The sequence below is a fragment of the Quercus lobata genome, chromosome 2, assembly GCF_001633185.2.
Source record: "Quercus lobata isolate SW786 chromosome 2, ValleyOak3.0 Primary Assembly, whole genome shotgun sequence".
Taxonomy (NCBI): domain Eukaryota; kingdom Viridiplantae; phylum Streptophyta; class Magnoliopsida; order Fagales; family Fagaceae; genus Quercus; species Quercus lobata.
The window spans coordinates 67,588,569-67,601,318 of record NC_044905.1 but is presented as its reverse complement, the minus strand read 5'-3'; positions in this window follow the sequence as shown (position 1 = coordinate 67,601,318).

Genomic DNA, 12,750 nt, shown 5'->3' with positions numbered 1-12,750 from the left:
TTTAATTCTGTGATAATTATTGATCTCTTTTTTGGAAAGTCAATTTTCAAATCTCCATTCCCTCACTTTTCGTAACAAATTATAAATAAATAAAAATGCTAGAAAAGAATGAAGCATTAGTGTAATTTAACACAATGCCCAAAATGGAAATTAACCTATTTGTTTTGTTTTTGTTCTTGTTCCTTTCTTTTATATTTAGATAATATCAATTCAAAAAAAAAAAAATTGGATAGTATGAATTAGTTTTTGACATCACAAGTGGGACATTGGTTCTTACTTCTTAAAAACATTAACAAAAAAAAGAAAAAGAAAAACAAGAAAAAGAAAAGAAAAGTAGCATGGCAAAATTTTCATTGAAATGGTATTATTCGTACCTGATACTTTGATATGAAAGAAAAAGGTCAAAGATAAAAAAACACTGGTAAAAATATAAAGATATTGTGTATAGAAAGTCACAGTTTTTAATAGACAAAATATTATATGACAAAAGATGTCGTATGTATCAAAAGGGAAATACCCTTTATTTTTTAGGTAGCGTCAAGAGGGACATATATGGTACGCGTTACGCAAAGCAATGAATCTAGTTCAGGCCAGAACAGAAGAGAAATGTGAAGATCTGCTAAGATGTACATTGCAATTATTATAAAAGTTTGTATAAGCTAGATATGGTGGATAAAAACAAAGATATAATGAATACATGGATATAGTGGTAGACTAGGTGGAGAAGAAGACGAGAAAGTAATTATGGTATTTATGACATTATGGTAAAGCATAGAAAAGCAAAGCAGAGAGTGGTTGAAACTGCAGCATAGCCAAAAAGTGTGGTTGGTTCGAAGTTCAACAATGGATGAGGGGCCTTGGATTAAGGCCTATAACACTGTACCACTGGCAGTTAATGAAGATGGAGTGAGAAGAACAATAAAATACAGAGAAAAAAAAGTGTTTGAGTCACTTTCAAATAGTCAATGCTAGCTTCTCTCTTTAGAAACCTGCATGTATGTACCTTGAAATGCTCATGTGTAAGACCGTATCTTTATACTCTTTTTAATATATTATCTCTTTTTAACTAAAATAATAATAATATTAAAAAAAAAAAAAAAAACCCCCATTTTTTCATTTAGGGCACCTCACATAAAAACATACTTGTCTAAGACCGAAAAAATAAAAAATCTCCATGAAACTTAACCTTTATTATGGTTATGAATTCCAAGGTAATAACAGATAGAGTTGGTCCAGTGATTCTTTTTTTTTTTTTTGACAACTTGGTCCAGTGATTCTTAAGTCGTGATAAGATGTTGAGTGCATCTTGTAGCCACTTATAAAGAATTAGGTTAGAAATGTATTCAATACATTAATAGACTAGACAAGTTAAGGTGTAAATTCGTCTCATTATTTGAACATGTTCAGTGCATTAATACACTAGACATAAGCTGTGTTTTAAATAACTTTATTATTTCTGTAATTTACACATGTTTGGAAAATAGTCAAATATTCGAAAAGTTTGTACACCAAGAAATTAAAAAAAAAAAAAAATAGTAACGTTGGAAATGGAATGTAATGATGTAAAGACTTGAATTAAGAAAGCCTGGTGGTAGTGATTAGCTTTTTACATTTAAAGTAGTGGTGGTCTCTTTTGACTCAAATGATTCAAGGAAGCTTCTCGCGCGCTTTGCTTGTAATAATGCCTACTGATCTCTTTCTTCTTACGTTTACTCATTCAAAAAGTTTCGGTGTGAGGACCTGAAAGTATCTATCAGACTCAGATCCACAGTTTCTTAGAGATCATATAGCCGTGTATAGTAGTTATTCTGCTAAGCATACGTGCCATTGTTAGGCCCTCACGTCACTGTCCAATCGATGCATCCAAGCAACGTTGACCATATATGGCTTTGAAATCAAATTCGGGGACCATGCAAATTTAAATCTTCTGCTTAATTTGCTTATTTTATTCTCATGCTTTTTGCAGCTCAATCTCGTTTGAAGGAATTGCTTGGAAGGCTATGCTATACACAGGACGCAGCCATATATATATATATATATATATATATAAAGAATTAATGATCCGATAGAATTACAGAAGTCTTCATTTCTTGTTTTTTCAACGAAAATGGTTAGGGTTTTCCCAGTAACAAAAGCCATTATGTTTTTCTGATTTTCGTTAATATTTATTTGAGTTTTGGTTTGTTTGTTTGTTTTCTTTTTTTTTTTTTGGGTTGAAAGCTCACTAGTATAAATACTAGGATGGGTTTAAACCCCCAAATTTTAAATTACGATTAGATTGCTTTCAATTTACTCTAAACAATGCAAAATAAGAGTAATAAATGCATAATCAACCGAAATTACTAACTAGTGCATGCAGGGTCGGCCCTAGGCTCAGGCCAATTAGGCCACTGCCTAGGGCCTCCTTAATAGAGAAGGCCCCAAATTTGGGGGCAAAATTTTTATTTATTTATTTTTTTTTTATATATAAATATTTTTGGGAGATATTAAAACATTTTAGTTTACATTTTTTTTCACTATTAAGAAGGCTCAAAGAATTAAGTAATGTTAGAGATAGAGATAAGACAAATTTAAATAAATAGGTCTTATAAATAGATGTGTTACTAATCACAAGTAATTCAAATAGGAAAATGTTAAAAATACAATAAATTTTACTACATAAATTTTATTTATTTAATTATTTTTATACAAGATAAAAATATACTCTAGCTTAATTTAAGTGTATATGTGTGCGAAACTCTCTTCTAGAGACTTAAATATCGGCTATTGCCCCCCACACTCCACAAAAACTTATACTTGTGGAATGATCACTGCACCAAAGGTGCGTGGTGGTCTCCATAACAAAATTTGATGTGACAATAAATATAATAGGTAGATTTCAACAAACTATTGAATACATTTTTGAATAAATATTTGTGATTGGTGATATATCTTTGTAATTCTCATGTTGTAAATTTTATAATATTTCTAGTATTTTTTTAAGCCTCATGTCATTGATCACATTCATTACAACACCAATTTGTAGTAAAATTTGTTATAACTTTAGCATTTTCTCAAAAAAAAAATCATATTAAAGAGTAAAAAAAAAAAAGGATTTTAAAAAAATTATTATATAAAATGCTAGTTAAATATTATTTAAGTGATAACATAAAGGCCCCATTTGAAAATTTCGCCTTAGGCCTTGGAAATGCTTGAGCTGGCCCTGAGTGCATGGATAAATATAATTGAAAATTAATTAAAAGTAGTACGGGAAGAGATGAGCAAACACAAGATAATAATGGGATGTGTTATAGAAGAGGAAAACCGAAAAATCCGGTGGAAAAACCTCTCCACGTGGCCTGACAAGCTAAAATGAACCACTAGCAAATCAGTTGGAGTATATGAATATAAATAGACCCTCCAAGCCTAATTTACCCATTGTTCCCTCAAACTCCAGTTACCAACGGGCTTCACTGAGTCTTGTCTTTGCTAGCTTCCTAGATCTCGCAATCATCACCAATTGCTCCTACCAAAGATTGGCATGAATCTAGTGCTTCCTAAATGCTCCAAATCAACTCTCTACATTCTGAATGGGTGTGAATTGTGTCAGGGCTAAGTTTCTCTCATAGGATAAGGAAATTAAGAGAGATGAAAGTAAAGAAAACTAAGAGAAATGTACAGATGATTATTGGTTTGCAATTTCTTATTCTCTAATGTGTTTCTAGGGTTTTCTCTCTAAAACTTTTTTTCCAATTTTGTAGGCAATATGGGCTTTTATAGTGTGGGTAAAGAAAGAAAGGAAACACAATAAAATAGTTGTCAATGGCCTTTCACGAGTAAGTCGTGAGTCGGCCAAGTTGCGAGATGCCTCTGACACTTGAGTTGTTTGAACTTCCAACATGTGCTCCTCACATGGCTTTTTGTGGGGTGCAGCAGTCGCGATCCAGTCACAAAATTCCTTGTTCTTCATAGTTCTTCACCAAATTGAACACTATACCCATTACATTTAATCCCAAAAAACATAAGTAAATGGTTGAATGAATTACAATCAAATTTGACATAGAATTAATGCCAACATATAAGAATTGAAAACCACAACTTTACACTTCTAATAGATTTATTTATTTATTTATTTTATGTTAGGATATTTTAAATATTATATACAAAATTTTTCTTTATACCACAACTTTACACTTCTAATAGATTTTTTTATTTTTTATTTTTTTTATGTTAGGATATTTTAAATATTATATACAAAATTTTTCTTTATAAATAACATAAATCATGATTTAAAAAAAAAAAAACCATAGACTTCTGTTGTTTTCTAATATCACAGTTTCCCATGATTATAGGGTTATTATACTAGGGTCATGTTAACAGATGCCCTTAAGGTAATTATTAATAAGTTATATTAGAAAAAAATTGACATTATTTTCATAAGAAATATAAAACCATATTAGAAAAGATTTGACACTACTTTCATGAGAAATATAAAAAATTGTCAAAAAAATTAATCGTTTTATCATTTTCCCATAAAATGTTTCTAAAAATACTTCCTTAGGGCATCAGTTAACATTTCTCATTATACTATATAAACCTATGGTATTTTTTTTTATCTTATATGTACCCAATATTAGATTCATTGTTATCAATTTAAAAAAAATATATATTATATACAACTCAAAATAGAAAAAATAAAACCATTAAGTACTTATCAAGTCAATCTACATTATTTCCCTTGCATCTGCTTTCTCTCTCTACATCATTTTATTTTTATTCTTTCTATTTTAGCATGTTATCAAAGTTACCATCTCTATTTCTCATCAACTTTGTCACGGCTTTCACTATTATCATCAAAGTCCACATTGAAGGTCTAAATCCATGGAAATCCCATCAATATTTAGACTCTTCAATCCTACATCAAAGTCCTATCAAAATTTTTGTTTCAGCATCACACAAACAATCAAGTATTGTCTTAGTCTCGATCATCCACTTCCTTGTGACTGCACTTATTAATTCCTACTGAAGACGTGCGTCCTCTAGGTGTCTCACATGTGTTTAAAGCCCTCACATGCAGCACTTATAGTTAACTTTTATAAGACTCATTCAACATAGTAAGTGTCACTACAACAAACGTGGACTATGGTGATGAAATCTAGTGAAGAAAAATAATTTTGTCTCTAAATAATAATATTCAGTGAAAAAATGAAACATTCATTAACAAATAGTACTATAAAATTTTTAAAGATTGTGACAAAATAAATATTTCGTCTTTAAAGATATTCAAATTGGTGACGAAATATTTTGTTTGTCATTGTAGGTCTTGGGAAAAAAGACGCTAGATCTAGGAGTGTCTATGGTGATGAAATATTCACGTCACCAAATACTTACCAAAGGTGACAAAATTCTAATCTCGTCATCCAATATTAAGATTTAGGCATTGTTGGTGACGAAATAATTTTTCATCACCTATTTGGTACAAATACCAGTGCACAGTGCCAATTTGTGGGCACATAAATTTTTTTCTAGTACCTAATTTTTTTTGTAAAAAAACCCAAATACCCTATCTCTCTCTCTCTCATTGTTACTCTTTGTTTAGAGCTCTCTCTCAGGTATCTTCTCCCTTCCTTAATTCTATTTTCTTTCTTTCTTGTGTAGTTCTAGAGTTCCTAATTAATTTCATAGCATCAGTTTCTGTTTCATAACGAAAGCTGTGGTTGATGTTTTTCTTTTTTTCAATTTTGAATATTCATCTATAATTTGGAGCTAGTTGTGTTTGTGTGCGATCTCGTTAGAAATATTGTACATGCTTTTTCTTTTTTAATTCTGAAAGTTAACATTCAATTTGGATCTACGCTTTCGATGTTCACTCTTTGTTGTTCTCTCTCAGAGCTACAATTTTTATTCAATTTGCTTTTTCAATTTTGAATGTTTTTCCTCCATGAAATATTTGGTCATCTAATATGGTCAAATAAAAAAATTACAAATTAAAAATCATTGGTGATGAATTTATTTCATTTCTGAATATAATGTTTAGTGACGAAAATATTAGGTCATGAAAACATTTCATCATCTATCATTTTTTCTATTAAAAAAAAATTAAACATTTTAGTAACGAATATTTTCATCACTAGGAAATTCGGTGACTGAGATTACGTGACGGATGGTGTTTCGTCACCATATGTCTTAGACAATGAAATAAGGAAATTCCGTGATATAAAAAATAAATAAAAAACGTCACTATAGATCTTGTTTGTTGTAGTGTGTGTTGGAGACGCTTCTACTTATGCTCCCGTGCTACTGCTGGAGCCCTATTGCCATTGTACTGAGCTAGTCTTTGTATTTAAGCATCTTCTTCATGTTTTCTTTACCCAAGCAACACAAAAAACACTCATTATTAAAATTAATTTTGCACGGTCCCAACAAGATGAACTCTTTCACATGCATAACTCGCTTCACGAACTTCTTCCTCCTCCATTGTGGTCTTCTTCGTTTTTTTTTTAGGCATTTTTTGGTGGTTTTAAATTCATTTGATAGGCATTAAAGACCTTTCTCATGTTGAAGATTTTTCTTCCAAACTCAAATTTTAGTCAAATCTCCACCTTGAGCTTAAGAAATGTTATGCCCATAACATTTTCACAACACTTTTACAACAAATTTTAGGTGGTAAGTTGTTACAGATTTTTAATTTAAATCTATTATTGAAATTACTTTTCTACGAATTAGTAACCGCTTATAATAACCTGTCGTTTATAATTTGTTACGAAAGTGTTTTGGAAATGTTATGACTGTAATATTTCTCTAAAATATATTAGGATATTTTTTTTTTGAAAGAGTTTTAACCTATGGCGTCCGCTCCTGATGATAGCTCTTCATCATCAAATCAAGATACCAATCAGTTTTTGTGTGATTAGGATATTATATATCAAAATAATACCATAAAAAAGGTAAATAACGGTGACTTTGCCCCTATATATAGTTCACAGTCTATAGAGAAAAACAAAAGTTCCAAACTTCCAATCCAAAAAAAAAAAAACTCACACAAAAGGGATCCCACAATTATATAGCGCGCCTATACATGGTTCCGCGGTTGCACACACACACACAAAAAGTCACCCAATAGCTATATTTATTATTTAGGGCAAATTTTCAAAACAATCATTACGCTTAATTTAGTGCTATTGGCATCTAAATCTAAGAAATGATAAAATTGATCCATCTATATTCACTTTCGTTAGTTTTGAGCGACGACCACCTTTTTAATTATTAAATTTAATAAAATAATTTTTAAAATTTGATAACAATTCCATTTTACTAAACCGATAAATTAAAAAAATAGACCACTGAACTTAGCCTAAACTTTTTCATCCGTAGAAAACCAAAAAGACATAAGAAACATATATAAGGAAATTCATACTAATTTAAACGTTAATTTTCTTTTATGTTCTAAAGCCCTGCACAAAAACTCACAAAAGAAGTCTAAAGCTTTCTTAGTTGCCAAACACAATTTGCTAAACACAAAACCTAAAATACCTACAAAACCAAAAAGAAATTCCTAAGATAAAAGCCAAAAAAAAAAAAAAAAAAAAAGAACTAAACACCATATCCAAACTATTTATTTTCTCAAATTTCTTGGCATACAAAATTTAAAAAAAGAAAAAGAAAAAGAAAAAAATGACTCGAGAGAGAGAAAGAGAAAGAACAAAAACAAAAATGCTTTAAATAAATTTTCATTAAAAATGAATTTTATTTTATAATAAAGTGGTCACCTGCCTACACATAACCACCTCCTATCACTTAAAATTAATGAAGGTATAACAAATTGGTCAATTTATATTTTTTAATTCTCAGAGTCAATAACACTAAATTGAATATTTTCTTTTTTAATTGACCCACACCCTAAAAAATCATTTTGTAATTTGCACTAATATATAGGTAGATAGTCTTTAATCACATATAACATTTTTCAGTCTCGGAAACACACTGGCACGAATTTCTTACCATTTAGACAAATTTTTCACCCAAATGATTTTGGAGTAAAGTTGCACTTTCTTCCAATCTATTACGTAGTAACTCAAAATTATATATTAATAAATTATTTTAGAAAAATTTTGACATTATTTTATAAGAAATATTTAAATCTGTAAAAAAAAAAAAAGTTAATTATTTTTTTTCATAATTATTTTATAAAAAAAATCCTAAACTAATACCTTTAGAGCATCCACACCAGCTCGTGGATACTCATCTAAAATACAAAAAATGCTCCAATTTACACATTTTATCCCAAAATCCTTCCACATCAGTTCATGTAAAAATGTCTAAATATCCATGATGTCTTGCAAAATGAACAGTAATCGTGTATATATACACGGTTACTGTTCACCGTGTAAACGATTTTTTAATTCTTTTTTTCTCTCTCCTCTATCAAACTGCAACAGACTAGCGCGGGGAAGAAGCCAGCGCCACCACCAAACTACAACAAACCCAACCACCAAACCCAGCGCCACCACCAAACACCGCAACCTAGCACAGAAAATATCCCAAAATCAACAGAAACCCAAAAATCAACCCACCCCACAATCAACAGAAACCCAAAATCAACCCAATCGCTACAACTCAGCACAGCGCCAACCACACAGACCCACCGGAAACCCATCGGAAAAACCCATATGAAAAATCCAACAGAAACCCACATGAAAAACCCACCGGAAAACCTGTTGGATTTGCCCCGATTTGCCACTGATCTGCCGCCGATCTGCTCCTCCAGGTTGCTGCGGATCTACCGCCGCCAGGTTGCCGCCGATCTGCCACCGTGAGGTTGCTGCTGACTGCTGCCGATCTGGGTTTGAGATTTGAGTGAGGAAGAGAGTTTAGGGAGAACTAGAAAGTAGGGCAGAGGACAATTGAATGATTGATAGATAGAGCCACGGTTGAGATTGTGGAGTGGAAAAAAAAATATATTAATGAAGAGATATTTATTAATAAAATAATAAAAAAAAAATATTATTTAAATAAGTTAAGAGTGTATAATAGATATACTGATGTGGGAGTTTTGTAAAAGTGGTCTTATAAAATAGAAAAAGTAGATTTTTGGTGTAAAATAGATGAAATCTTTTAAACGAGCTGATATGAATGCTCTTAGGACACTTTTTACTTCAATTAATACAAATGAATGAATACTTGGACCATTTCTTTAAAATTTTGTTGAAAGGAGCTACTAAATCAGCTGGGAGAGAGTTAGTAAGTAGTCACTGTTTGGTCTACTTTTTCTTTTTCTCTATATTTACGCCGACCGACACGTCTCAATATACACACAAAGAAAGTGATTTGCTTGATTGCTTGACTCACTAACTATCATAAAAGAAGACAATCACATGTTGAATTTATGACGATATGTTTCCATGGCGCACGTGCGTTAGGGATGAACGTACATCAACTTTTTGATTAAAAGTTTCGTTTTTTACGTCGGGACAACCGGACAAATTCATATCTTTTCAGAAGAAAAAAGAAAAAAAAAAAAAAGCCATCTCTTAAATTTTGTTTTTTGTTTTTTGTTTTTTTTGTGATTACCTAGATAATAAATTATATTATATTATATTATATTAAAAGGCTTAAAATCTATATCATGTTTTTAAGTTATATCCCAGATTTTTATTTTATTTATTTTAAAATATATATGACCAATTTTAGCCCTAGTTATGTATTTTAATGCACTAGCTAGTTAGAGCATGTTTGGATAGCATTAAAACTAAACGATATCGCTCAGTTTTCATGATCCATCATCCAAACCGAGTGGATCCCACAGATGACCTTCTGTTTGGCTTAGTTTTGGATCATTGTTTTCATAACTCAAATACTCAAAATTTTGGATGTGGATGATGGAAAATGAAAACAGGATTTTGGTATTTTCAGTTTTTGAGAATTGAGTTTCAGTGGCATTTTTGTAAAATTAAGCAAAGAATGGGACCCACCCGTATGACTTGTCCCATCACATAACGTCTCTCTCCAAAAATCAGCTTGGCATTCTCACTTTAACTCATTCTTCTCTTTGTCTCTTCTCCTTCTTCATTTTTTTTTCTTTTACCCAAAGCTCTCTCTTCTCACTGACACTTCATTACTCCTCCATAAGCCGCCACCACAACACCAGTCATCATCATCATGAGCAACCACCAGATCGGGCCTTCGTTTTTTCTCTCTTTCTTTCCTCCCTTTGCCAAATCGGTTTCTCTCTCAGGCATTTTTTCTCTCTCTCATCCCTTTTGCCAAATCGTCACCATCATGAGTAACCACCACGAGCCACCGTGAGATCAGTTCAAGCTCAGCCTAGATTGGGCCTTCATTTTTTCTCTCTCTCTCTCCTCCCTTTGCAGATCGATTTCTCTCTCAGGCATTTTTTTCTCTCTCTCATCCCTTTTACCAAATCGATTCATCTTTATGCCTAATGTCGTGATTTAGGTCTCTGATCTAAGGATTCTAAGTTTGGGTTTGCTATGTTTGTGGTTTGGGTTTGCTATGCATTTGTGTGTTGGTGGGTTTGGATTTTTGGTTGTGGTTGGTGAGGTTTAGGCAGTGGTGGAGGTTGTTTGTACATTCATTTGGATTTTTTGTGGAAGGTTGTGATTGTGGTTGAGGGTTGTTGGTGGGTTTGGATTTTTGGTTATGGTTGGGTTTCATGTGCATTCTTTTGGAATTTTTGTGTGGCTGTTGGTGGTGTTGATGGTAGTGGAATCTAGGTTTGTCGTTGGTGGTGTTGATGAAACTGGGTTTGGGTGTGGATTTCATGTTCTTCGTGTAGAGTCATGCGGGTAAGGGAAGAAGACAGTTGAAAAAGAATGATCGGTGTGCTTCACCATTTTGGCAAAAGGTGGACTTAAAAGTTGAGATATATGACTGGGTTTTGTTAACAAACAAAAATTTTGGAGTTTTTGAGTGAGAGTGGGTTTTGAGTTATGAGTTATGAATACTGAGTTATGAAAACTGAGTAATGTCTAAACCAAACAAGCCCTTAATGATTCAAGCTTTGGCTATGTGTGAATGAGTGGAGGGTAATCATTCATGTGTCACACTGTAAAACCAAACACTACATTGCCACTTTGAAGAGAAAGTTATACATGACTATCTTACTACTACTATATTTGTTTTTTCTTAAAAAATTACCCTCAAATACTAGGTAAAAGGTGAGCATTGCATGATAAAATGGGTGAATGGTTAAAGCTGCACTTGAACATAAAGTTAATTGTCTTCATACTTGTTGCACTCTTAGAAACAACATATAGTAAGGAGGAGTCATATGATGTAACTCTTTTAAAGAATAATGTTCCTTAAGCCTTTGTGGTGTGAGGTGTGTAAGTCATTTGACTGGTTTCTTTTTTCACCTAAACCATCTCACAAATGTTTTGTAACTTGATCACTGGCATGCCTCTCGCACACTACTTGCAAACTTTGTTAATTTTGGTTCATTGCACTTTTGTCATGTATGTGGTCAACTGTGGTTACATATATGCTTAGTGAACTTCATGTGATTGATGGGATAAATGTTGAATTTATTTATTTATTTTTATTTGGTGTGGTTAAAGTGATTCTTGAGAGAATGAAAGCTTAAATTTCATGATATTGAGCCATGCATTCATTGCATGTATTCATTTCATTAGTATCATAGTTTTTAAGTCTCATTTAGAAACATAATGCATACTGCAATTTTCTGCATTTTTAGACATTTTTTTTTATCGATCCTTGACCAATCGAAAATATCATGAGCCAATCTCTAGAAGTTTTTTATTTTTTTAAAAATTTTATTGACTCTCGATTGATCGAGAGCATGCTCAACTGAGCCTCTTTTCACCCTTGCTTGAACAAGGTAGTTCAACAAAAAGTTCCTAAACTTTCTTCTTTCTCAATTGAGTCTCGATTGCCTCTCGCTTGATTGAGACTCCGGATTTAAGAGTTCAAACTTCTCTTCCGTGATCATTTGAATAGGTTTTTATTTATTTCAGTCTCTCTCTACTCTCCCTTTAGCCTCTTCAATCTCCAATTATCCAAATCCTGGATTGAGGCATATTTCTTCAAGAATTCTTGATTATTCTCAATCGGTACATCCTAATCTGTGTCTTGCTCTTAAAGTTCATCAATTTTTTTTGACATTCAAGCATTTGAGTTAGGATTAGCTTGTTCTTCATATTTCCATCAATTGCATTAGTTGAAAGCTTGGATGAGGGGATTTAATTAGTGAGATAGTGTATTAAGAAAAGGTAGTTTATGTACTTAGGGAACTCACAAACGGTATCAAGTGCCGTTTGTACTCATGGAGCGAATTGAACAATTTTATATATATATAAAAAAAAAAAAGTTTTAATGGTATTTGGTATTGATTCAAACATCTGGGTGATTTTTGTATTTTACCCGCATAATTAACATAGAATATTTCTCAAAAAAATAAAAAATAAAAAAATTAACATAGAATAGGATAAGTCCACTACCACATAAAGACATTTTACACATATAATTGTTTTTGTTATTTTGTAGTTCATAAATTGAATAAAAAGTCTAACTACCTCTAACCACCGTACTTATCTCTCAATAATTAAAGAGTTTTGTAATAGAGGCGCTGCTTTTAGAACAACCTTATCAATACAATTTGTTTCACACAGCTCAATCTCTAAAGTTAATTTAAACCATTGCAAAAGAGTTTTCCTTTAACAAAAAACAATTGTTAATCTCATTTCTTATAGAAACTCAGACTTCTGGCTGCTAGCTATGCTATGTTTCAAATTC